This window comes from Lasioglossum baleicum, chromosome 1, assembly GCF_051020765.1.
Source record: "Lasioglossum baleicum chromosome 1, iyLasBale1, whole genome shotgun sequence".
Lineage (NCBI taxonomy): Eukaryota > Metazoa > Arthropoda > Insecta > Hymenoptera > Halictidae > Lasioglossum > Lasioglossum baleicum.
The window spans coordinates 8279857-8306101 of record NC_134929.1 but is presented as its reverse complement, the minus strand read 5'-3'; the positions used below and the strand labels follow the sequence as shown (position 1 = coordinate 8306101).

Sequence of the window (26245 nt, the reverse complement as noted above, 5' to 3'; positions counted from 1 at the left end):
CATTAGCGGTTAGTTACAATTACCGAACGAAAAGTTCATTAAATTTCACGCCTAAGAAGCTCCTGACCTCCCCGCGATGTCAAGCAAACCCTTTAATTCTCTGTGACCCTTTCGGTAGCGAACTCGGATTCGTGAATTTACAAGGAAAAAGAAACCGGAACTAACGACAAAAATAAAATGTTATTTGTTATGCACGACAGTGTCATAAAGTGAGGATTTATGACAAGAATGTCAAATTATACAGAACTGGAAGAATTTGAGAATATTGCCATATTATCTTCGACTTATTAATATAATTAATAGCGGAAATACATCTCCTCTCTTTCTGAACTTAATTAGTGTCTAGAAAACATGAAAACGATTGCCACAATTAAAGAAGTTTCTTTAATTGGAATGACAGATAATATCCATTAATTAGAATGCATCTTGTTAACTGCGAACACACAATTGGCAGATGTAACATGTGTTCTTCTCAATTCGACAATTCATTTCGAGAAATCGAAACGTGGGTGGCAACGTCGTTCGTTGCTGGACATTGCTGCTGGCGTCAATATTTACGTACACCGTTAGCTTGGCTCAATTGATGTGCTAGCTACAATGATGTACTATGAATCGATAGAAAATTCTGAGAACAATCAGACACAGACAATGCTTTTCGCTATGAATAGAAACGGTGAACAATAAGCTCGACAAACTATCAGATGCATATATTAGAAATGTTTAATTATTCAATACATTTACAACCATTTTCAATACACATACTAATCTATTTTTTAGCCTAACATGTGTGTGTATGTGCCCGTACCGTTTTCATTGGTAAAAGAGTCGATGCGTTTCAATTGTTTAATAAAACTAGTGGCCGACACCAGGCGAATTCCCTTTGTGCAATCTGACCGGAGAATTCGTTTTGGAAAATCGTTGAAAATACGGTCGATGCGTCGAACAAACCGAATGTTTCTCGTTTCATTAAAAAGTCAGCGGAACAGCCGATCGATCGGGCAGCGTGTTTTCGTTGAAAGGAAATAGGTCTGTCGCGAACATTGTTCACCCCAGGGCGGACGTTAAATTGGCAGAAACGTGTATCGGGGTGTAATGCGTCGGTTCTTTCGATAACAGAACTCTGCTGCCCCTCTTGTAATAAAAGGGGAAGCGAATGACGTCATTCTCCTATCCACAACTAACACAGAGTTACGATTCCACGAACGTGAGCCTAACACGAGTTATCATCCAGGCCGTACGCCGTACAAGAACAACGCTTGGACATGTTACGCACGCGTTTACACCCCTGCATTATAAACAGTTTGTGAACGGTTACAAGCATTTTTTTTCTCGAGTCTCACGGCGATTAAAAATAATCACTGTTTATTATTCGACTAATTAGAGTGGAACCACTACCACCAGCAAAACGTTATTCGAGTAACCAAGATTTTCATTAATAGAAGGCTGCCATGAATTTTCTGCTGTCTCACAATTTAATTACTTCCTCGATCCACTGTGTTTTACTTCCTAATTGTCTCTTTGTCACGCGGTGGCATTCTCTTTTCAGCGCCTGACTTTCCTGTGGAACTTCTCTGATGACGATGCTTCCGTAACTGTCACGAGACTGTGCTAAATACACTCGCCGAAATTTCTATAAACTCGCTGTGTGTTTATAATGAATTCTTATAATTATACCAGAACAGTGAGAAATTTGTATTTGGTAGCATTTCCGGATTACATAAAGAAAGCATACACACCGATTTCGAAACATAAGTGTATAACATTTATTGATAAAAGAAAACAACAATATAATTTTTTTACACAGAACAAACTGCGAAATTTCTATAATGTTATTTTCGTTTTATACGGATAAAGTTGAAATTAACAATTGTTTTTTTTTTATTATTTCTATTTTAATGTTTAGCGTAACCTCCATTTTTTGAATTATATTAAAACTACGATTGGGCATTGACAAACTAACTTTTGTAGCGCTTCTGTTCTAACGGACGCCCCCACGCTTCATTCACCGCATCCCTTAGTTCGATAATGGAGTTGTATTGTTTGCAGTTTTTATAAACTTGCGCGCAATTATACCCCAAACATTTTCAGTACGGTTTATATCGGAGGGACAAGCAGGCCATGGCAAAACATTGATCAGTCTACACGTGAATCAAATTATAATAAAAAAACAGGATTTCTACGAGTCCTAAAACTAATACTTTTAGAATATTTGTAATTTTGTGTTCTGCACGAATACTTTCCGCACTGACTGTGTTTTACACGAATTCGAATAATAATCGACGTTGCAACGTAGAAGACAGAACCGTTCTCCCCATATTGTACAACAAACTGCAATTCTGCCGCCCACGGTTGCGAACGCAATCGATATTCGATGCGCGTGTGTCGCAGGGGGGAAACAGCAAAAAAGCATTTCTTAACAGTTCGGTAGTAGGCCCGCATGCAATATTGATCAAGCTGGTTGGTAAATTGGACCAAGAACTGGGTGGTCGTTGTTGGTCAGGCGTGAAGCGGTTTCCCTTCTGATCGTGAGTCACCCAGAACCAACCCAAACTCTGCTTTATTGCTCGACACAACATCCAGAGCTATTCGTGTGCCACACATTTCGTGCACACTCTGTGTATGTACTACCCGTCGCTCTTATCGATCTCATCTACAAACAAAAACACGAGTTTTCGTGCGAATTCGAAGTTCGACGAATGCTTCTCGTAAATTCATATTTACTCCCCTGTTAGTGTATCTGGAATCTACACGCGTTCTACGGCATCACGCGAACGACAGGCACTTACAATTTTCATTGTCTTTTTATGGGACTTTCGCCAACTTATGTCTGGCATTTTTCTTATTAAAAGGACACTAAACACGATACTACCTGGACTGAATATGAAATGGCATGTGTAATTTTTCTGCCTCAATTCGTGCTCTCACCCCTCATCACAAAGGTCACAAAAAAATAATACAACTACGAGTATCCGACTTCGATTTTGATAATTTTTTGCGAGACGATGGTATATGGATCACTAATGATGTCTGCGAAATATTGGGTGTAGTTGCTCAATAGTTTTAAAGATATAAACAATTAAGCTTTCATACCTTGTTGATATACCATGATTGCAGCTCAAGTTTTCGAAGTTCAATTGTCTATATCTTTAAAACTATTGAGTAACTACACCCAATATTTTGCAGACATCATTAGGGATCCACGTACCATCGTCCCACAAAAGTTTATCAAAATCAAAGTCGGACAGTTGGGGTTTTTCTTATCTAGAAAGAATTCATTAAACTGAATGAACAGTCAGAGAATAGTTGTTCCAGATGTCCCAGTCGGTTGTCCTAAATTGTCCAGAAGCAAGTTTAATTGCGTGAAGCAATATTGCTCCCCTAAACTGATTTATGCAACGTTCATCGACAGTTTGTGGGACAAAGGTGCGATGACAACGAGATAATGAACACAGTCTCCCTGCTCGATATGCTTCATTATTTGGGTTAACATCCATTTTACGCACGCGGTCGACTCCCGGCTATCTACGAGAAGACCGTTCTGCATTAGCCACGTCCATATATGAAGCTCATTACGAGGAGCGTTTCGCTAGCAGGACACCGGACTAAGTTAATTAAGTATTCAAATGAGTGTACGACTAACATTTTGTAACGACTACAGCACATAATACTGTCTCGTTTTAACGACGGGCTCTCTCGGATCGTGAAAAAATTATAGCGTACAGATCGTATCTGTAATTCAAATGGGCCCCGCCGCTAAGTGATTCTTAATTCGTTTTTAATTTCTGCCTCATCCACGCACGTGCCCCACGATGCAACAATTTTCGTCTGTATTTTCGTTCATCGATGCCGGGTCGTTTTATTGGAGACATTAAACGGAGTGTCTCGTCGGAAAGCGATTTTACCGGGTTGCCTGTAATTAAGTCCTACGGCCGGCAATTAGTAGCTACTTTATAGCAATTATAAGGATTCTCTCCCTTTTACATTCACATTTTACTGTTCCTTGATTTTACAAGGGACACGAGGTCGCACAAATGCCTTGCGGAAGCCTGTTAACTCTTTTCACGTCTGTTTTTGCCGACTTTTAAAAGTCGGAATCGTGAGGAACATTTTAGATGAAGTTTTTCTTTTAGGACGAAATAAAATTCTATTCTCTTTTGATTAATATTTAAGGAACACGTAAATTGATGAAAGTAAACTTTTTATGGGACCTTCACCGACTTTATTAAAATGACAGGTCGCAAGGAAATGGTAGAACTACACGATCTAAGAAACAGCACGAACCCGAGTGTTTTTCTTAAATCAATTAGATAGTACCTGATAAAAGGAAGATACAAAATTTCTTTTTTTTTTAAGAATTTGTTGCTGCCTTTTCCACTAGCATCAACTATACCGATCAATCTGCATCGAGTTAAACTCGCGATCTCTCACTTATCGAAACCACTCGACGGCAATGATTCAGCGACGACAGGTTACCTGACAAGATCGAAATGGGGACAGAGTGTTTGCTTAGCGAGCGAGTTAAATATACTCGTAGGTCGGTCGCACTTTTATGTTATTTTGCTGCTAAACCGGTCGATTATACTTGACTTACTGTTGATCCGCGCCATGTTTTCGAACGTAGATTCCGCGGTACGATTTCTATCGTAATTTCTATCGTGCATAGCATGTAGCTATGTATTTTCATAAAGCTGCGACAGCGACATACTGCCGAATAATGCAAATTACGCCTCGTAGACGTAAAAGTACACTGAGAAAAAGAAAGTAGTTACTTCAATAACACGCGTGTTATTGTAATTTTTTTACTTCGATGAATATCAATGTATTCCTTTCAATAGTATGCAATTTAGAAGCAAATCGTGATGTATTTGAATTGTCTATCATGAAATGATTGAAAATATTATTCGATTCAATACCGTACATTATTATTCGTAATATTTCTCTTTTTCCTTCAATCAGATATGTTGTTAAAAAAAATTTGAGAAATGTATTGATTTATACTGGAATTGGTTTGAGGCCATATCTTATTTGTTTGAAAACATTGATGTCAAGCTATTCGCTTATATGATTGGCGGGAATGAGTTTTGCTATTGAAATTCAATAGTATTAAATATTAAAATAAGTTCATATGATATTGGCACTATTCAATAGTACATCTTATTGAATCAACATATATTTTTTTCGTTTCGACAGGATTTTTTTCTCAGTGTAGGACTTTTAAAGCCCATCTTCGCACTATCGAGAAACGAGAAGACGCATCTCGCACCCTTGCAATCCAGGAAAGGAGAACACGTCCTTAATCTGGCGATGCTCAGCAGAATAAGTCGTGTGATACAGATTCAGAATTCGATCTGGCGTGTCGCGCAGCTTCCCACGGCAAAAAGCGAGAAAACGTCCGGCACAGACGGCTTTCAGAAACAAAGGCAACAAATAGTGGGAAACAGGAGTAGTGCCGCAGTTCTTCCAATAAATTGTTCGTCGGGTTGCACGCGAACGAATCCGTGGTAGAGCAAGTCCCATTGACCTAAGTCTATCACGAACAGAAAAGGCGACAACGACGTGACGTTGCTTTTTGGTATAGTGTTACTCCGGGTACGGTAGCATGATCCTAAACCGCACTATCTCGACGAGCGTAGTCGGACACGTTTCTTTCGGTGTTCCGCAGGAGGACAGCAAGGTTAACCAATCTGTAACCGGTTCGTGACATTCGATTCCCTCGATTAACCGCGTCGATTCGGATACCGCGGAGTACGGCACTGTCCACTGCTGTCCGTGTGTTATCTTTGCGGATTTTCTGCCTGCGACATTCGCTCGGTCGTTCGCGTGCACGCTCGATACCACGTTACGTGAGACCGACCGGAAACGTCCACGCATGTGGTAGATCCGCTTAAGCGGGGAATTATACAGTGAAGGTGGACGGTGCGCGATCGTAGGGTCAAGTTAGCCCCGGACCCTACGTACTACGTACCGAGTCGCCGGCACTTAAGCACTTGAGTGTCCGGGTTGCCACGGTCAATTTTCTGCCTACGTTCGATTGACTGGTCAACCATGCTTGCGCGGAAGACAATAGGGTGGGGCGACACTGAAAGCACCGTTTTAAACACAAACATGAAACTCTAATACTCGGTTCGATCGCTACTCGCGCTGCACTGTGTTCCAGCAGCCCGTTTTTTTGGGGAAAATTACAACAAAACCTTTTTCTTTCTCTCAGATAAAAACCTTTTGAAACCACGAAATTCAAAATATTAGGTATAATAGTTTATAATCTATGGCAGGGACCGGCAAACTTCTTTTGGAAATTCCGAAATTCTGCTTTGCCCAAGGCCCCAACAAGTTATAACGCGCCACTGTATGGTACAATCATCAACTGCAAGCAGCAGGAGCCGAATAAAAATTGAATTCTCTCTTGAATAATTTGAAGATGTTAAAAAGAACACGCCAACATTCTGAAATTCTCGGTTCTCTTCAGGAGCAAAGAATCTCCGAGATTTTTCATCGACTGGCTCGGAGACCTTGCTACAAGCAGTCTCCGCTTGTCCGGTATGCAGCAGCGAACAGCAGTCAATCCAATTCATAAAGAAACTTGTCTCCGCGGCCGCTTCTTCCCCGATTGCTCGGACAAAGAACGAAAAAGGAAAAAAAAAGGAAGTGGAAGCGGGTGTGCTGGAGGCGGTCAGAAGCGACCGGAATGGAAACTCGCGAATGGACGTTTCAGCGCGTCAAAGGGACAAAAGGCAGAAGTCCCCCGCGCAACGATACCGTTGAAAGAGTTCAAAGGTAGGCGAACAAAACCGTGAAGAATTCGCGGACGGTGGCGTAAGATATCGGGTAACGTTTGTCATGCTGTGTAAGAAGACGTCGACCTCGTGGACACGCTACCGTGGACTGGTCTTATGCATCAGGGACCACCGTCAACGGCTACCCGCGATGGACAAGCGTAGTGACTTTGGAAACGCCTTGGGGAGCCGAGCTAAAGCACACCTCGGGCCGTCAGAGGTCCATTTCCAGGCAGCAACAATTGTAACACCGATGTGGACAACAAGAGCTCTTTAGGGGAGGCTGCGCGCTACATTTTATCCCTTCGTCGACTCCAGTATCGACGATAGGAGACTATCCTTCTCTCTTTCGCTGTAGAATTCATGGTTTTGCCACTGCAGATCTCCAGGAAGCTAGGACAGTAGCCTAGGGAAATGCTGTAACAGCTGATCAACACAGGCAACAAAGTTTGCGAACTCCATTATCTCTTCCTTCCTCCAGGCAATATGTCCGAGGGATTTTTCTGTGAAGTGCATCGAGTTCAGATTGTCCCAGAGGAGTGACTATACCGAACGACATACAGGGTCGATCAAAATTCGTGGCACAGATGGGGACAATAGCTCGTGAGACGAAAATCAGGAGCAAGTCGAATAAAACGGTGTGCAAACTGTTTATTCAATATTCGCGAAGAATGTGTACGGTTGACACAAGGAACCATTGATCGTGTAGAAGGAGTGGAATCCATTCGACGACTCTGTGAGCCATCTGTTAGGTATGCGGACCAGATTGATCTTTAACCCTCCAGGGACGTCAGCACACCATACTGACTCTGCCGAATGTTTATAAATTTATTAGTCACGGTACGTCTTTAATTTTTCTTCGTTTTGGTGAGAGTTTGAGCGTTGTAACGACTTCGCGCCGCGAATCTCGGCCCATTCGCTCCTGCGACAGTGGACGAACGGTGTAACAAAACGCAGGACAAATTTAATCCCGGGGAGCAGCCGACATCGCTGTTCACGGCGGAACGGTTCGAAAGAGCAAGAGACCGTTTCCGCCACGAGATTCGTGCCCGGTCGTTGGCCGATGCAAAAACATCATCAACGAGAGAGGCGGCCGAGTGGCCTTTGCCAAGTCCGTCGGGGGGAAAAAGGGAGCCCCCGAAGGGATGATGGTAGCCGTCGTCCCGCAATAATGTCAGACTCTTCTCCGTTTTATTGCGCACCGAGTGACTGACTACTGGAGCATTGATCGACGGATGCGGCAAAGCCGCAATTAGTGCGCCGCGCGGAGCAACCCGGTCGGATCGGGATGATTAGCGGAAGCGTCGCTGAAAAGGAAAGGTGTCACGCACTCGCGACAGGTGTTGATACACTGCTAGACGGTTTTTAGTGTCTGATAATTGCTTGGGAAATTCTGCCGCAATTCAAAATAATGTCCTCGCATTATGTGCTAATCGCATTGTTGACAATTTCATGATTGTCTTGCGAGATACGATCAAAACGCCCGAGATGAGCACAATCAACAGTTTACCAAATGGCCATTTTACTGAGCCTAATTATACCCATAACAATTCATTTAATAGCGATTTAAGCATAGAAATCAAGACGTGAAAACCCCGAACAGTAATACGGATGATGTATTTAAAAAATCTTTACATTAAGGTTCACAAAGTTCTTCCGTAAAGTCCGCTGCAATAATTGTTAGAAGTGATCTTTGTAGAAAGTATTTGATTAGAAAGCTGGTTTTCTAAACTTTCGGAGCTAAAAGTCCTCTCTACACGTGCTACGAGGCAGAAACGAAAAGTTACACTTTTCTTAATGGCAAAAAACAATTTTTCGAAATGTTCCGAGCGAGAAGCTACTTCACTAGAAAGTTGAAAGCAGACAGTTTCTTTCCATTACGCCAGAGAGCAATATGTTTCAGGGCCTCCGAAAGTCGCAACGTTAGGAGGCAGCGTTCCGCCGAGCAGTTCGCGAATCTGCCACAATAGCAAGGTGCACCCGTCCCATAGTAAACTGCACAAGGTCAACGACTCTGGCCGGTTACCAAAATTAACCCTCGGCGCGCACCGGGTCTTCATAATCGTCGGTTTCCCGATTTTCCAACAAAGCTCCGTTGCCATCGGGAAGATGAAACTTCGGAACTAGCTACCCTCCGATTTCGATCATTTTTGACTGTTTAATTAGTAATTGATCGAAGCGGTAGCGCCGGAAGCATCTATAAATTTGATAGTCAACATTTACGATCAATAATTGGAATTATTTTATTTTTGACTGTATCCTAAAAATCGATACTTTGAACAACTTCGCATATTAGCAGCGATACAGCTAACAGAATAAGTTTTTAAAAATTGGATAATTATATATATAGAGAAGTATTGGTTTAGTAATTACTTGAAATAATTCTACATTATAATAATTACAAATTACTTGAACTAATAATAATTACGTGAATAAATAAAAGAAGCATCATATTGAAGCTGCCGTCTTGAATTTTTTATTTTTCGTGTCAGATTCGTTATCAGCGGCCTAGAAAACTCACTAGACTGCGGATCTTTATGCAAAATAAAAATGTTTGCTGTGATTGCCAGAGACACAGGAGTCGACTAGAAATTTATTTCTTCTTTTAATTATCTTATCAAGGTGTGACTTGTACACTGGTGGCGTTAAATCTTTTAAATATGTCCACTGTTTTAAATTGTACGCACCCCTTTTTGTTATAAATGCATAAAATCCGCAGTCTACTAATCACCAAGTTTGAGAAAATGATGATAAAATTTCGAATTTTCGCCAGAAGAATTGGGTTATCAGAGTACATACTGTGCATCGGGAAAAACCGATTCGAGAGACCGTTTTTCCACGGGGCTCGATCAACGTCAAGGTATCCACCCACGCCGCGAAGTCTACGACCAGTCTGACCACTTATCGACATGTGTAAAGCGCACCTTGAACGGAACCAGTGCGGCGACGACTTTATCCGACGGGCTGATTCATCGCGTCTCGTTTACCGATAAATTAACGTCGCGCAAAGGCGACGTCTTATCGCGGCCTCTCTTACCGAAATTGGTGGATCGTAGGATGTGCCTGGCGAACCGATAACGATAAACGCGTTCGCAATCGCGTGTGTGACGCAGTTTCGGGAAACCTCTGCCCACGGACTGCCGCAAAAATATTCCTGGCCCAAACGATTTCACGTTCGAGAACGCGATTACGATGGAAATGAATCGGTTTACGCCATATTCGAGATTAAACGATCAAAATAATGACGAAGCAGACCAGGAACTGGAGAACCGTTTCCTTAAAAATGCTACAAATTGAAGCTTCTATAAAAACTCTAAAAAAAATTTCTCGTAAATAAGGCTGCCACAGATTTCAAGATTTCATAATTTTTAAGGTGTCGTTAAAAGAGGAAGCTTCAATCTTTGAATATGTGGTGGTTCCAGTGATGGAAAAAAAGGTTCAAAGTTTTCACAGACTCGGGAACATCATGAAAAATATTTTAGGATAAATCATAATTTTTTACGACATTATCATAGCTTAAATATAAGCAATGTTTCGAGGATGTCAAGTACTTCTCGGATCGAATGTGATGTTCTAGAACGATACTACCGGTAGAAGATAAATTGAACGCAATTTAGAACGTGAAGGATTAAACGTTTTCCAGAGAGATACGTGATACCATTTAGATTGTCGCTGGTACATGATTTCTTTGCAGTTTCACCAGGATAAAGCCGCGTTCCAGTTACCGGGATCAGTAGCAGTGAAATAAAACCATGAAACGCGATGAATCCGGGTCCCGTATCAAAAGATTCCCTGAACGCGCACGCCGAACCGTTTTCTTTTCCTCGGCGATCGTAATCAGCGTAAGCGTTTCCCGTTATCGTTCGCGGAGAGGTGTGCGATCGGTTTTTATCGAGCATGAAACAAGCCGTATTAACGTTCGAGCGCGTTCCTGCTGAATGATGTTCGGCGCGCGATTTATAAAAGCGCAGTCGGCATACAGGTTGAGTTAACGACTGCTCGGTTTGCATGCAGCGGCATCAGCTTCTCCCATAAACCTTAATTGCGATTGAGGGTCTTCAGCATCGGCCGGACACGTGGATTAAGGTGCAACCATACAAGCCGTGCTCGTTGCAAAATAACAGCGACCGGCTAGGAAGCATTTATTAACGCAACGATGTGGCATAATAAACAGCCGCAGAAATGATCGCGGCGTGCCGCGACCACGGGCACCATGGAGCATGTATTACCATTTTCAAGGTACTATTTTAATTACTAAACATTTTTATAAATTTACCTTCAATTAGCTTCCTCAATTTTGTTATCACTTTTTGTTTTTATTGCATCATAATACAACAAAATAACATATAAAATTTACTATATATTAAAATTAACACTGGATCTATCGGATGAGTCGAAATGATTTGCTCCTGATTTGTTTTTTTTTAGAAATATATTAAAGTTATAAATGTTTTCCTGAGAAATTATTTTAGTGAACTTTCCCATTGAAGTACATATTTAAATAAAACTTGTACGAAATCTAAATAAATGCAATTTTGGCATTGTATGCCAACTGCGTTTATAAAATTTCTAACACATTTTCGAACAATCTTTTCTTCTGTATTGATCTCGGAAATGCATATTTCTCTTTGAATGTTGAGACAGAGCTTTTTCAAGACATAATCATTCAATTTATCATTGTGGAAGTTTACCAATTTTCGGGTGAAGTCAAAATTGCTGATAATATTTGCTGTTAATAACCACAATATTTTATGTATAAAAATAAGAAACAGCAGTTTTGCATTTCTGGTAAAATACTATAAGGCATGTACACTGTAACAATAAGCTGTGAAATGGAAGTGAATGTTTCAAATTTTATTTTAACATAAAATTCTGAAAATATGGAAGGGACGTAATGCGAACGTGATTTCTAGAACGATGCCCAGAAAACGATTTTCCTGCTCTGCCGTTATGTCATAGGCCGATAAGCTAGCCGATATTGGAAACCTATAATGTATCGTTGCGCGGCTGCGTTCGAAACGCGGCCCGCTATTGTTAAACGTAAAAATAGTGTGAATTACACGTTACACGGTTCGCGACGAGTACAATTTCCAGCTCCAATGCACGCTGCTGACGGAGGAGTTCCGACCACTTCAATGTTTATTACTCGGCTACGGAAGTTTCTGCAAGCTTACATTTTTCACGACGAATGTGGACGAACTGAATCAAAGTCCACTCTCTGAACGAATCGTTCGATCGGATATCTCGAATAAGAGAAGATTTTTAAAAACCTGATTACCTATCTATCTATATAAATAAAAATGTAAATGTTTGTTTGTTCATAATCTAAGATCTCCGAAACTGCTGAACGTAGGAAGCTAGGGTTTGAGCCATTAGACGCAGCGTTTCTTCGGGAAGGGTTTAGGACAATCCGCATTCGAAAAAGTCCATTCGTTCGAAAGTTGTGACGTCATTAGTGACCAGAGACGACTTTTTGCCCTTTTCTGGGCACGTTTCTGCTTATAACTTTTGACTGGTAGCACCAATATTCAATTTGAGGTACTTATTTAATTCAGCTCGTCGAGTTCTTTCAAATGGCCACTGGTCCGATTGTGTTGGTTGCATAGTTTAGAAGTTATAACACAAAAAGTATGCGTTTTTCTTAAACTTTTTGGTTTACCGACTTTTCAAACAGCTGTAGCTTTTAGGAAAAATCTGAGACCACCTTTGCGATTGGAAATTTAATTCTCTACAACTTTTAAAAATGACCTGCGAAATTACGGTTTCTCGGAAAATTGTTCGCTTTTACATTCGGATAGTAACAATGTCGAAACTATGCTGCGGATTTTATGCATTTAGAGTAAGAGTAAGAGTGAAATATTTTATGGGAAATGAGTTTTTACAATTTCGCACACAGTTTTTGCCGTAACAGTAAGTCAACCCATTAGCCGAATTAATGCAAACACGCGAGCTTCGCGCGACGTCTCGCGAAACTGATGCGCCGGGGGTGGAATGTAAAGATAAACGAAGGGAAAAGAGAGAGAGAAAAAGAGAGAGAGAACGGTTGGAGTATCTCATTTGGCGCGATGATCTCGAGGGTACTGCGGAAGGAAAAATGAAGAAACTGGATTGAGCAGGTAGGATGAAGGGAGAGCGAGAATGACGAGGAAGAAAAATGAATCGCGTGCAAGCAAAAGCGTCGGACATTGCAATTTCGCTTGGAATATGATTAGATTCGTCATTTTTCTACGGGAAGTAATCATTGGGATGGTACTGCCGATACTCTGAGAGCAGTATTCCAAACGCTAAGCTATATCCGAAAACCAGTTCCATATTTCTAAGTAGCCAGCGAGTTTGGTAAAGATGAAATGAAAAATTACCTCTTGAAGATGAAATTGTTATTACAAGAAGCTCTCCAACTGACTGTACATGTATGATATGCTGTATGTTGGACTGTTGTCAAGGAAACAGAGACAGAAAAGGTGAGGAAAGGACTGGCTAGCTGCCAGGTCAACACGAAAGTGCTACGCAACGTTCGACAGACGCTTCTGTTATTGAGCTGCATGATTGCAGCTGCATCATCGATCCGCCGATCATAGAAGCACAGATTACAAAAGCTGATGTCAGTGCTGCGGCTGCAGCAACATGCTGGGATGCATAGCTAGCGTATGTGCTGCGATTAACCAGTTTAATCTAGGTCAGTGGCAATACCATATTAGACTGAGTCACTAATCATTTTGCAACATAGATGCCGGCACTAATTTTTACCTTCCTCTTAACGGTACCGTTTATTGAGGATCGTCTCGCAATACGATAAATAGACCGGGGGATAATTGCACCTGTAATTATGAAAGTGGTCTAAGTCAAAATTAAAAATTTAATGAGTTTATTAATCGATTCAATGTGATTTTTACGATATTGTCAAAAACGAACCGTTAGTGTTAATATCCTTTTCCTTTGAATATCTCGAAACAAGAAGACTTAGACCATTTTCATAATTGTGGGCATAATTATACAAGTGTTCTACCAAATTCAATCAGTTCTATAAAAGAAAAAATAGTAGAACTACACGATCTAAGAAACAGAACGGACCCGACGGTTTCTCTTCGATCAAGACCGTGTTTTCTCATAATAACCCACAGTCTATGTATAATCACTCCGATAATTACCGTAGTGGTGTAATCTCCACGAAATATTCATTAAATTAATTGTGCGAAACAAGTGATACGATTCTTCCCATGTTCCAAGTGGCAAACATGCTCTGTTCAATACTTGTGAAATTATGGTTCACGGTGAATTAAACGAGGGCGTTTTCTTTTCAGTCTCGCGCCGGAGTTTTCGGTTAGAGGATTTGCTAAAACGCCGCCTCGCCGGTTTGAACGAGCCTCTTGCCAATCATTTACGCCACTTTGCAGCGCTGAAACTTGAAACATCAGCGGCACGATACCATCTAGATTAATCCTTCTTGCGTATAATGAACGCCGAGTACTCGCGGTTTCGTCGGGGCCCGAGTACCAATAAGAATTGAAAACGAGAATGCGACCATTGTGGATCTCCTTGCTCGCGAGACAGAGAGAGAAATAGATTTCATCGGTCGCAGCTGCCGGTTCTTGATTACATGGACATAGATTAGCCGGAACATGCAATCGGCACGTGTATAAACTGCATTTTGTAATAGACCTCGATCACTCGAAGCTACAGTCAAGGATGGCCGGCGGTCAGCTGTTGATGGAAATCGCAAAAATTAACATCTAACATCTTATTAACAATATTAATCCCTCAAATAAATCATTTCTCGACATACACAGGTTAATAGAATAAGCACAAACAATAAGTTAAAAGAATAGTGCATAGAGAAATACATGTTTTTATTAAAAAAAGATGAAGGTGACCTTGAAATCTCCGAAACTCTTTCGTCTAAAAAAAAGCTGTCATTGCCATATTGTGGTCCTCTTTACACTGAAGAACTTTGGTTAATACAGTTTTTTCATATTTTCATGTTAGAACCGTCTGTTGTTAGCATAATAGCGGTAGCAGACACACGAGTCAGGAAGCAGTTTGAAGCATGGTTGGTCATGTGATCACGCTATTGGCTAACAGCAGGAAATCGAGAGGCAATTTTTCCCCATGCTGGGAGGCAGTCGCCTTGATATTAAAATTGGTCTCAATGCTACTCGGACAAGACTCGCACAGTGACAGACAATTTACTGGCACTTTTCACTTTCAAGGAATGACGGTGAGTAAACGGTTTGGCTCGCTAGTTATCGGCTCTTGTTCGACTCTAACCGCTCGGAACGTTCGATCTGCCCCGTGTACGATATACTCTATTCGATCCGCTAATGAAATCAATTCTTACGCAGCAGTATTTAAAGCCGCCGCTGGTATTACTCGCGGAACAAATGTGCCGTGTGAATTGAGATTAATTGTCACGGAAAAAGAGGCCTTCGAGCGGACATTTAATGAATCAAATTTCATCTTGTTGCGAACGATGTGAATTGTATAGGCGTTCATTGATAAGTGTAATATTAAAACACGATATGTTCAGACTTAACCAATTAAAAATATTTAATGGATCTCGATCTGTGAATATTCCGAAGACAACAATTTTGTAAGGAAGCTCACCCCTTCGTTTTTTAGGGCAGTTTGCATGAATATTTCTGAGCTAATCTCTCGTGAGTGGGATCTTGAAACGTCCTTTTCTCATTGGCTGGTTGCTAATTCGTCCTGTATCGGGGAGATTGACGTCTAAGCGCAAGTGGAAACGAGGGTTGCGCCACGTGGACGCTCGAATTCACCCCCTTGAGTTATGTCCCCCATATACAAGTATGAGTAACATAGGGGAGTGGTCCTGGGCGTGATCACATGGTCCCTGAACTTGGTAAGTCCGCTATGATATAGTACTGCGAATCCTGTTGCAAACAGCTATCCTGATAAGAAACTCGCCAGCCTAGACGGGAAAATGGAAGTCACAAACCGCAATTTCATCCTTCCACTTCGTTTTAATCCTTAAGAAGAGATAGTAAAGTAGTTGATATTAAATTTATATATTTTATTGTAAATGTAAATGTACTCTGCAGCTGTAAGTTATGTTGTAGCGCAAAATTGCAAAGCCTTTTGAATAACCCCACTTCAGAGTATGCCTCGCGAGGGATTAAGCGAACAAGTTTTTATTGTTTGAGCCAAACATTTCGGTAATGAACCGAGTCAATGTGTAAAATTAAAATTAGAATAAAGTCAGCAAGTGGTTACATGCATAGTGCAAGGTGAATCTTCGAAACGTGTCTGACGCTGTGACCCGATTTCTTGGATAGCGGACGACTGAAAACGCGGTCAGGTATTATTCCGCGCAGAATATTGTGTAACCGGCACGTAATAGCATCTTCTGCTAATTTAATACAGGGCAAAGACACCGTGGCGGAGGCGGGTACATTTCTCATCTCTGTACGTACACAGATTGCAATGAAAACGAATGGCCAGAAAGTGAATGTTTCTCACGAAAATGTATAGCAACGATGTGAACAGCCACAAAAATCGACAGTAATGAGGAAATTAAAAATTGATTACCGACTCTACATTTAAGTAGGAATTACACAGTTGGAAAATCGAAGAATTGAGAGGCATTTTATATTCGTAACGAACGCCTCGATAAATTCTGAATGAATTGGATTACGTGTGCATGTTGCGTCGCATATACTCGATTGTATATCGTACTAATTAGCTTAATGATTTATGAAAACAATTCACGGAATAAGACAATGAAACAGTTCACAGTGGAGGTGTTTTTAACGATAACACGTTATCGGCACGTTAAATTTAACTTGCAAAAGATGCGTTCTGAGGCGTTACAGTTTACAGTGATTCATGAACATGAAACATTAATTAAATAATCTTAATTTTCCTATTACAATTTTTATTAGAATAACTTTGTATATGGATCGAAATAGAACACATTAAAATGAATAGAAAACAATTAAAACAAGCGCCAAAAGAAATGAAATTGTTGTTCAAACACCATGAATGGATAACAATATCCATTTGGTACTCTTTTTTGGTCAAAACCTTCACGATTAAAGAACATTGCGAGCAACATTCTTGCAACGTGCTTACGTTGCCAAGGTTTCAGGGTAGCAATGGCGATGGTGCGACCGGTTTTTTCTTTCTTTGCCTGGAACCGGTCAAATGATCATTCTAGATTCTATTATGAGTGAGTTCCCTTCTGTCTTTTATCCTCGTCGGGGGAAAATTCAAGGACGCTCGCGCGCATTAAATGTTAATGATTGTCAGCTCAACAAAAGCTGAAAGGGGTCTTGAACTTCGAGAGAAACACACTCTCACAATTATATATAATACTTTAGCACGCGTACATTATCTGCAATATACACATACGGTATTTTATTATCTTCATCATTTTTATTCGATATAAACCCTCCTCTCATAAATTATTTCACACATCCATTCGAATCTACAATGCATATGCGAACGATGCAATTGAATATGGAAAATATATAATAGAACATTTTATAAATAAAGCACGGAATGATTTCGTCTCATTTAAATGTCTTTCTTAAATCAGGTCACGGATCGGAACAGTTGCGCGGAGAATTTTTTCCATAAATTATACGCAATTGCTGCTTTGGAACGATCTTCTTTACATTACATCCGCATTCTTATCCCGCGTTATGAATCGACTTACCCCTGTTATTCAAAACTATTAGGTCAGCACAAAAACAACTACGGGTTACATTAACTTAAACTGTTTCGCCTAGTTTGGAATAAATTGCTTTTTCGATGTAGTCGCGCAATATAATATTTATTTGAAAGGCGACCAGTGGTCGAGCGACGCACACTCGAAAATTGTGGCGCGAGGAGGGAAAAAGTTGTCGGGCTGGTGTGACACCGGATCGTCGCGAAGAAATCCAACCGCTTGTATACTGAACAAGAAAGAAGAAACTGCGCCGAAGAAGCAACAGGAGCGGTGCCGGGCGAGCGAACGAGGCTGAACGCTCGGCTAACTCGCTAATTAACAATTACATCGAACGAGGCGATAGCGGTAAACAGTATAAATCGATAGCCGCCATTTTCCTCCGGCGATGCCACCGCTGATCCTTCCACCGAAAGTTACTGCTTCGATTTTGTCAGTCCTACTGAAAATTAAACATCAACTCCATACGTTCGCCTTGCACTTGCATTATATATAGGTACTAATTTTAAACTATTCTTTTAATTTTCTCTGAACCACGATCTAAGGAAATTGCGGGGCAGGCTCCACGAGGGGCCCAGAGCTCGTGCTTAGTTTTAATTATTTTTTTATGGGACTTTGACCGGCTTACTTGTAGCATTTTTCTGATTATAATAACACTAAACGCTGTATTTAGTGGTTTAACACTAAACGATTGAAAAAGATTGATTTTATTTAGACTTTGTGCGGCTCCTATTGTAATACGTGCTCTACTAAAGATATCTATACGATCATAATTTCATTATTTCAATAATTGTCAAATAAAAAAACTGGGATCGATCAATTTGATCGGTAGTGGTAGGTTTAGTGGTTTAATTGACGGTTTATTTTTCGGCGAGGCCACCAAAAAATAGTAGAACTGCACGATCCAAGAAACAGCACGGACCCGAGGGTTTTCCAGCTGCTTTCTTGACCCATAATCGAATTCGCACGTTCACAACTTTCCGTACAAACCTCTTTGAATTCTCATTGAAAAACGAACCATACAAGTTTGTTAAAATAATTCCTCAAAATTTTTAATTTATTGCTTCGTTGTCTAATGCATATTAAACTCTACACTCGTTTCTTGATTCTCGGTTTTGTACTATTGAAAAATTGTAAGGCATACGTCAAAAGAAAGTTTATTTAACCGTAAAATCGTAAAGTCTCCAAAAATCGGACCGGCAAGGAACGTGTTTGTAATTGGCAAGAATTGAAAATTCACCAGTGAAACAATTTGCTCTCACGTTACAGGAAGTGCATGTCATAAAATGTTTACGAGATCCTTCCTCGGAACATTTCGTTTCCGAAGTGTAGGGAATAGCGATGCAAACGCGTCGATTGCGCAATGCACTTCGGCGGATCGTGGCACAGCGACTTCTGCCGTTAACAAGTGAATTGTTCCCCCCCGTTACGTCTCGGTATTCCGGCGGCAAGGAAAGGGGAACTGTCACGACCGTTGCATGACCGTTGCACGACCGACGTAGTCGCGGGCCCGACAATGCGACGCGGTTTTTCTTGAAAAATAGAAAGTAGCGAGAGCCGGCGGCTGGCCGGGTCGCGAACACGCTGGATTCCGCGGCCAATCGCTCAACCGTACCTTCAACAACTATTCTTGTACCATTTGCCGGTGCACCGTTACGTCGTAAACAGCCTGCGAAGGGTCAACATTCGCATCGTGCAGAGCGCACCTGTTCCATTCTTGTTTCTCGTCGCACGATTTTCCGAGCCGCACGCGCCAAAATCCTGAGAAAAGCCCGGCCGAGACCCGAAAATGTGATCCGCACGATTACTAACCGCACCGTCGGCTTTGCCAGCTGTCTGGTTATTAAATGCGGGCCATTAATTAGTGGGAAGTTAGTTTGTCTCGTTTGAGAAGCGTTTGTTTCACAGCGATGGTTACAATATTTTATTTCGTCTATTTAAGCAACATGGCTGTCGAAATTAAATTTCATGATCATTTGATATAAGTACGAGTATAAATGAGATCAGAAAAAAAGGCATGGGAAAATTACAACAAATTAAATAAAAACTAGCTCTTAGACTGCGCACTTTATGCATTTATGACTATTCTGAAATTCGAAATGGTTTATCTATTAGATCCTCGTCGCTAAAATTAGTTTTATTCGATTATAGCGTTGGCACCGCGTCTCATGACACGTCGCGAGTTACTTTATCGTTAATAATTTCCCACGAGGAACTGGAATTATATATTTAGTGTGAGCATATATCTATCTGGAGATCAATATTCGTAACCCCAAAATAGTGTCCCCCTTCGATTGGTATTAACTGAGGAATATTTGTGCCTATTAAATCCAATTTGGAGGCTTGATCACGTGTGACCCCGTGTTATAAAATTGAAGTTAATTTTGACTACTTTATTTTCTTGATTAACGTAAATATGGTACATGGTCCCTTATACAAATGAGAAGATTGATTTTATTTAGACTTTGTGCGGCTCCTATTGTAATACGGGCTCTACTAAAGATATTCATACAATTATATTTTCGTGAAATCACTTTTATTATTTCAATGATCGTTACAGTTACCTCCTATTGCATTGAATAATAAATAGAATGTTTCTAAGCTAAATGAAAAAATTAATTCAGCCTTAGGTGCGTCAACTCGACCCGAAGCGAAAGGTTAATCGTTTCTAGCTACAAACCGTGAGCATGTGGAATCGCATCGCGATGGATCATCTCCTCGAACGATAGAAAGTAAGAGTTATATCACTATACGAATACCAATCGCCGTGGTGAAACTCCATTGTGTTATTCAAGTCTAGCCAATTCTAAAATATATACTAACAAAACCTATAAATTATTCCCCAGTAAAAATTCCAAAAATTGCAATAAAACATCCTTTGATTTCCCATTAAATTGTAAGATACGAATTATTCTCAAAAACTAAGTTCGTTTGAATGTCTCGGATGAAAAATTTTCATTTTGCGTAGCCAATGTCCATTTTAAATTTTTATTTCATATCTCAGCAATCCAGCCTCCGCGATTTATTTGAATATTTCGTTAGGTTGCTTTAAACTGCACTGAAATTCAATCTCGCCTGAATATAAAGTAATATTCAAGCAGCAGAGCCAAGTGATGATCAACTTCGTTCCTTCCGCTGACTTAAACGAAATTACAAGTACTTCGAAGGTATTTTCTATTTTCTCTGTTTTACCTTACCTCTGCCTCGCTTTTTACTTACCTACTATTATTGAACCTAACTTCAAAGGAGTAGCGTCACCTTTCCTTGCACTAGCTTTCCTTTGCTATAGAAATCAATCATGTTAAAAGCAATTTCGACCCTTCTTGCTGCGTTTCTCCTCGCTTTCAAGCGAAACTGGCAAGGAAATATTGCAACATATTTTCGGAAATATTAAACCTGCGAAAGTAACTCTAGGAAACTGTAAAATTATTTTCGGGAAAGAACCCGTTCTTCTCTGAGATTAGGTTTAAAAATATGTATATACAAATATTTATACAAAAAAAGATTTCATATTTTAGTGCAGTATAAGTGTAAAAAGCATTCGTACGCCCTTTAAAATAGAACAACTTTTTTATAATTGTACCAAACGACCTGATTTTTTATAATCAATTAGAAGCATTGGTTTACGAAATGATATGCAAAAAAGATTTTCCAAATAATTATAATTTACAAGGTTACGTGCAAAAATAAAAAAGGCATTTATAAAACTTTTTTATTGGAGCCCCCCATTCAAGAAAATTTAAAATATATGCTTTGTAGATCTACATATAGTAGTTACACACATGCTGAAAAGTTCATCGATATCGATTAACATGCACACGAGCTACAAGCGGTTAAAAATGGTGAAAATCGTAGTTTTCCACGACTTTTGATCAGAATCGTACATCTTTCGATTGTTTTTTCCTGCGTCATTCGATTTCGATGAAATTTTTAACATGTCTATAAAGAACATAGATCTACAAAACAGATATTTTAAATTTTCTTTAATGGCCCAAATAAAAAAGTTTTAAAAAATGCCTTTTTTATTTTTGCACGTAACCTTGTAAATCATAATTTTTGTAAAATCTTTTCTGCATATCGTTTCGTAAACCAATGCTTCTAGTTGATTATAAAAAATCAGGTCGATTGGTACAATTATAAAAAGGTTATTCTATTTTAAAGGGCGTACGAATACTTTTTACACTCACTGTACATATTTTCGGCTGTTGAACTAAATAAAATATTTCGGTGTCTAGTTTTACGTGCTACCTTGTATATCTACAAATTAGTGAATTTTCACTTCATGCTATACTGTTTAAAAAAAATTTTACTCTTGTAAACAATACTGTGGTTCTGTGTAAATTGACTGTAGCTTCTCGATTGCTTGCAGAGCCTAATTTATAAACATCTGTCGTGTTACATTCCATTAACAGTTCGCAACACTGCCGTTACCACGAATTACTATTAATCCATCAATCACCGACGATCCATGGACGATATTAATTACTTTCAATAATTCCGTGACGGTGTGTTGAAGTTTACGTTACACTCGATAAATGTCCCAACGCTTCTGAACGATGCTGTACGATATATTGTGAATCACCGAAGGACAGGGTAGCTATTATTATTCGGTTACCATGTTACGTGCCGTAAATCACTGGTTAATATGAACTCGTGACGTCCGTTGCTTTAACACGCCACGCACCAAATCAGTATAATAGACTTTCGAGTGTGTGAAAGCGAATCGGGAACTGAATCGAGTGAAAGAGGGTTGCCGGAGCTGCGAAAAACACGGGAGCGTGATGGAATTTGTTGCTTCACACAACACGATTAAACAAATCCAACCGTCCCCATTTAGTCGCGTCACGACATTTATATTCCATCGCATCCTCAATCGAATGAATACGATACGTCCTCGAGTTCCATTTAGTGCCATTTCGGAGAACGGGATGGAATGCATAGTTTTTCAATTGTAAATACAGTTTCGTTTATTCTTGGGTGCTTTTGTACATCGAAATGATATAGATTTTGCACATCACCCTTTTGCAAATCAATTTCACCCATTGAGAATATTTAAAATTAATTAGTTATTTATATAGACTAAATTGCATATTGTATCGTATTAAAATAACTTTGAACTTGTTTTATAGTAACTGGTTTCTCTACCCTTGTGCCCTTAAACCCATTGTACACAGGTTATAGAAGTACAGTACATATTAGATCTAAAAAAAACCGGGAACTGCACGGTCTAAGAAAAAGGAATACCCCGTCCACTGCGGGACCTCCACACGTCTGTCCTTTTTCAGCAAGGTCACAGAAAAATAGTAGAACTACACGATCTAGGAAACAACTACTAAAGAAGCATTTTGTTTTGAACACTATCAAACTAAAAGCATCTTGCGACGCCTCTCTCCGAAGATCTTCCAAAATACCAGGGAGGAACACAATCGTAGCACGACACGAGAGCATAATGCGTCCGTCGATACGCGTTTAGGGTTGTAAATACAGTGTAAAGGCATGTGCGGAAAGCGAGCAGGTTTTTTATCCGAGGAGTGGGGGGTAGAAACGAGACCGCGCGAGTTATCATCGGTCTCTTCAATCTTAATCGTTTCACCGATAAAACAAACGGCTCCGAAGAGGGAAATCGCGTCGTCCACGGGTGCCATATGCATAAATGCATCGCGGATGCAATTTCTCGGATACGCCGTCGAACATACGCTCTCTCTCTCTCTCTGGCCGGAACGCGTTCGAGCCTTGACGATTTTAAAGGATTAATGCGCGCCGCGCGGTGCCTCGTCGTTTGCACTCATGAATAAAGAAATATCTCGACGGGTACTCCACCCATAAAACGCGCGCAGTTATTTTAAATTCGTTCTCCCGCACGGGTCGCGTGCTCGAACACGTGTTCGAGTGTACGCCTCGGTTCGCTCGATAGTATACGATTTTTCCCTTTCAGCGGTTCGGCCTTCTCGATGCCGTTCACGAAATGCGCCGCTGCGGATGTTTACGCCATTGCGATTTATTCGTGGACGGTTCTCACAATGTCAACTCTTTTTTTTATTATAATTAACCCCTTGCCGTAACATTTTGTGAATGGATAGTTTAACGTGTACTATCGGTGCATAAAATTTAAAAAATTATTTAGTATGTAAATATTCCAGATCGCAGCAAATGTCTTGATGTGCTAAAATAATCTCGAGTGCAAAGAATCAACAATTACACGTGTTTTCTATATTATAATTGTTCTTACGCAACAACTTGACATAGTAGTAAACAATGAAACTATTGCACGGATTCTACGAATCGGATTCATATTTTTCGCTTACACAATTGTTAGAATGATCTCAGCCAAGGTTTACAACAGGCCTGATCAACCCAAATGGTTTCACGGGCCACTTTGATGACGCGTAACGTTACAGCGGGTCGCACTTTAGGTAAACATGCTTTTAAAAAATGTGATACAAGTACAAAATGAATAAAACTTTATTGTTATACGTCGCATTATAACAATGACACATGCAAATTTTCATTTACTTAATATTTTTGTATACATACAACGAGAAACAAAATTTTCAATGGAAACATAAAATCGCCCGGCGGGCCGCGTGTTGCCCAGGCCTAGTTTACAACGTTTGTTCCGAAAATCACTCTGTGTTCTAATTTTCCAGATTCCTGTGAGTTCATGCAGTTTCTTTGTTACCGGCACGAATAATAACATTCTGAATTGTACGAGGTATTTATTACGTCTGTATGTACGTTACAATGTACTCGAAGCTCGAATTATTATTTAAAATTTTAATTTTTTCGCTCGGCGATCGCGTACACGATACGTCGCGTCGGCGAATCTGTTTACCTTCCCAATAGTGGCACAGAAAAAGTATCGCGAACAATGGCGGCACGGTGTACAATAGTGAGAAAACCCAACTTCACGGGAGTCTAGTTTGTTGCGGGAGAAGTAGTTCGTACGCGTGGAATAATTAGTGCGCGGGGCGTGCTTCTTTAATTAATCTTCTTTGCACCTTGTTATCAAGCCTTCACCTCAAATTCGTTAAATTAATTTATCAATGTACTACTTGCACGTCTTAAGAGCATTTCATGTTCAACAGAATAATCAATAAATTCTAGTGTTGTTAATCATTACGAAACAAGATAAAAATAATTTTTAATAATTATTAATTCCTCCTGTTATTCCTCCATTATATAAACTCCTGTTGATTACATAATTCTAATTATAGTAGTGGTAATAATGAGTCACCCCAGTTACTGCTATAATATCGATTAACACTTTTATTGATTATCTTCGTGTTAATGTTTATCCTCAGAATGATTCGTGATTAGACTGCGGATTTTATAACCAAAATTGGTACGTACAGTTTAAAGCAGTGGACATATTTAAAAAATTTAAGAACATCAACGTATTAGTTTCAGTTCAATATAATAATTAAAACAAGAAAGAAATTTTTATGTAACCTCTGTGTCTTGGAATCGACGTAGACATTTTTCATTTTGCATAAAGATCCGCAATCCATTCATGATTGTCACCATAATGACTGACAATGGCGTAGTGATCTAATCGTTGATTTCAATCATTATCATAATGATGATTAATGATTTCAATGATGAATTGCGTGTACATGCTTAAAATTGAATAATTTTTTATATTCGCGATGATCGAAAGAACTACCAACGATGTCAATGATTGTCATCATAATGACTGAAAACAGCAATAGCTCCAACAATAATTTTGGTAATTATTACGATGATGATTAACGATTTCAACAATGACTGTACATATTTAAAATTGAATTTAACGCCTAATTACAGTAATAATCACTAGACTGCGTATGTTTATGCAAAATAAAAAATGTTTGCGTTGATTGCAAGACACAGGAGCCAAATCAAAAATTGTTATTAAGCTTGTTTTTTTTATTCAGCTGAAACTAATACATTGGTGTCCTTAAATCTTTTTAATATGTCCACTGCTTTAAACTGTACGTACCCATTTTTGTCATAAATGCATAAAATCCGCACTCTAATAATCACAATAACTTTGATTAATACTCCTTATTACGATCACGATATCAATGATTTTTAATATTCATTACAGACAAGACTATCAACGATTACGCCTACTTGCAATGATTATTAGTTTCCGATGTTTATCGCGACCGTCGTTGCCAACCCTAATGACTATCACTGGAAAAACCACCGATTCCCACGACCGTAATCATTCCCATCTCGAACTATCATAAAGCACCACCGCAATGATTGCGCGGTGCTCGGTAACCATAATCATTATTCATTAATTCGATTACATTTTGCTGCAACCGGAGTTTCTAACCCGAGGTCTGTACCGATACAGAGGCTCTCGTTATCGATCACCGTCGCCTTATTAAAACCAGTGCCTAGCGGCTAATTGCGCATCGTAAATTTGATCAAACGACCGAATTATGAATGCTACCTTATACGCTGCGCAAAACGAATTCGCGAAGCGGTAGAACGCGACACGCACGCCGGGGAAGACCTATCGGGAAAAGATGATCCTAGGATTAGCAGCTAACCGACGAGGTAAGTTCCCTATATCGGATTTCTCGGCGGTGCGACGGTGTGCAGAAAACGTTTAAAATGTCAACAAGGTCGAAACGTCGGACCGGGTTAATTGGCGCATGAATGTCACGGCGGATTTTAATCGCTAAGCGGCATGCGGCACGAGATCACGAAAGACGCGCGCCGAGAGATGTGATAAATTCAAGGTAAAGTTCGTATCAATGGAACCAACCTTAAACCCCTCCCTCCCCTCATATTATACCCC

At 40.0% G+C, this 26245-nt stretch overlaps 1 protein-coding gene and 1 long non-coding RNA gene across 4 annotated transcripts in view; one reads left to right on the top strand and one right to left on the bottom strand.

Moving 5' to 3' along the window:
- The window catches only part of Scar (wiskott-Aldrich syndrome protein family member 3 SCAR), a 59974-nt gene that overhangs the window by 32511 nt on the left and 1218 nt on the right, over positions 1-26245 (bottom strand). The window lies entirely within an intron of this gene.
- Positions 9464-19849, top strand: LOC143215327 (uncharacterized). The gene is made up of 2 exons (XR_013010349.1): positions 9464-13449; positions 14075-19849. It is a non-coding gene; the product is annotated as an uncharacterized LOC143215327 (long non-coding RNA).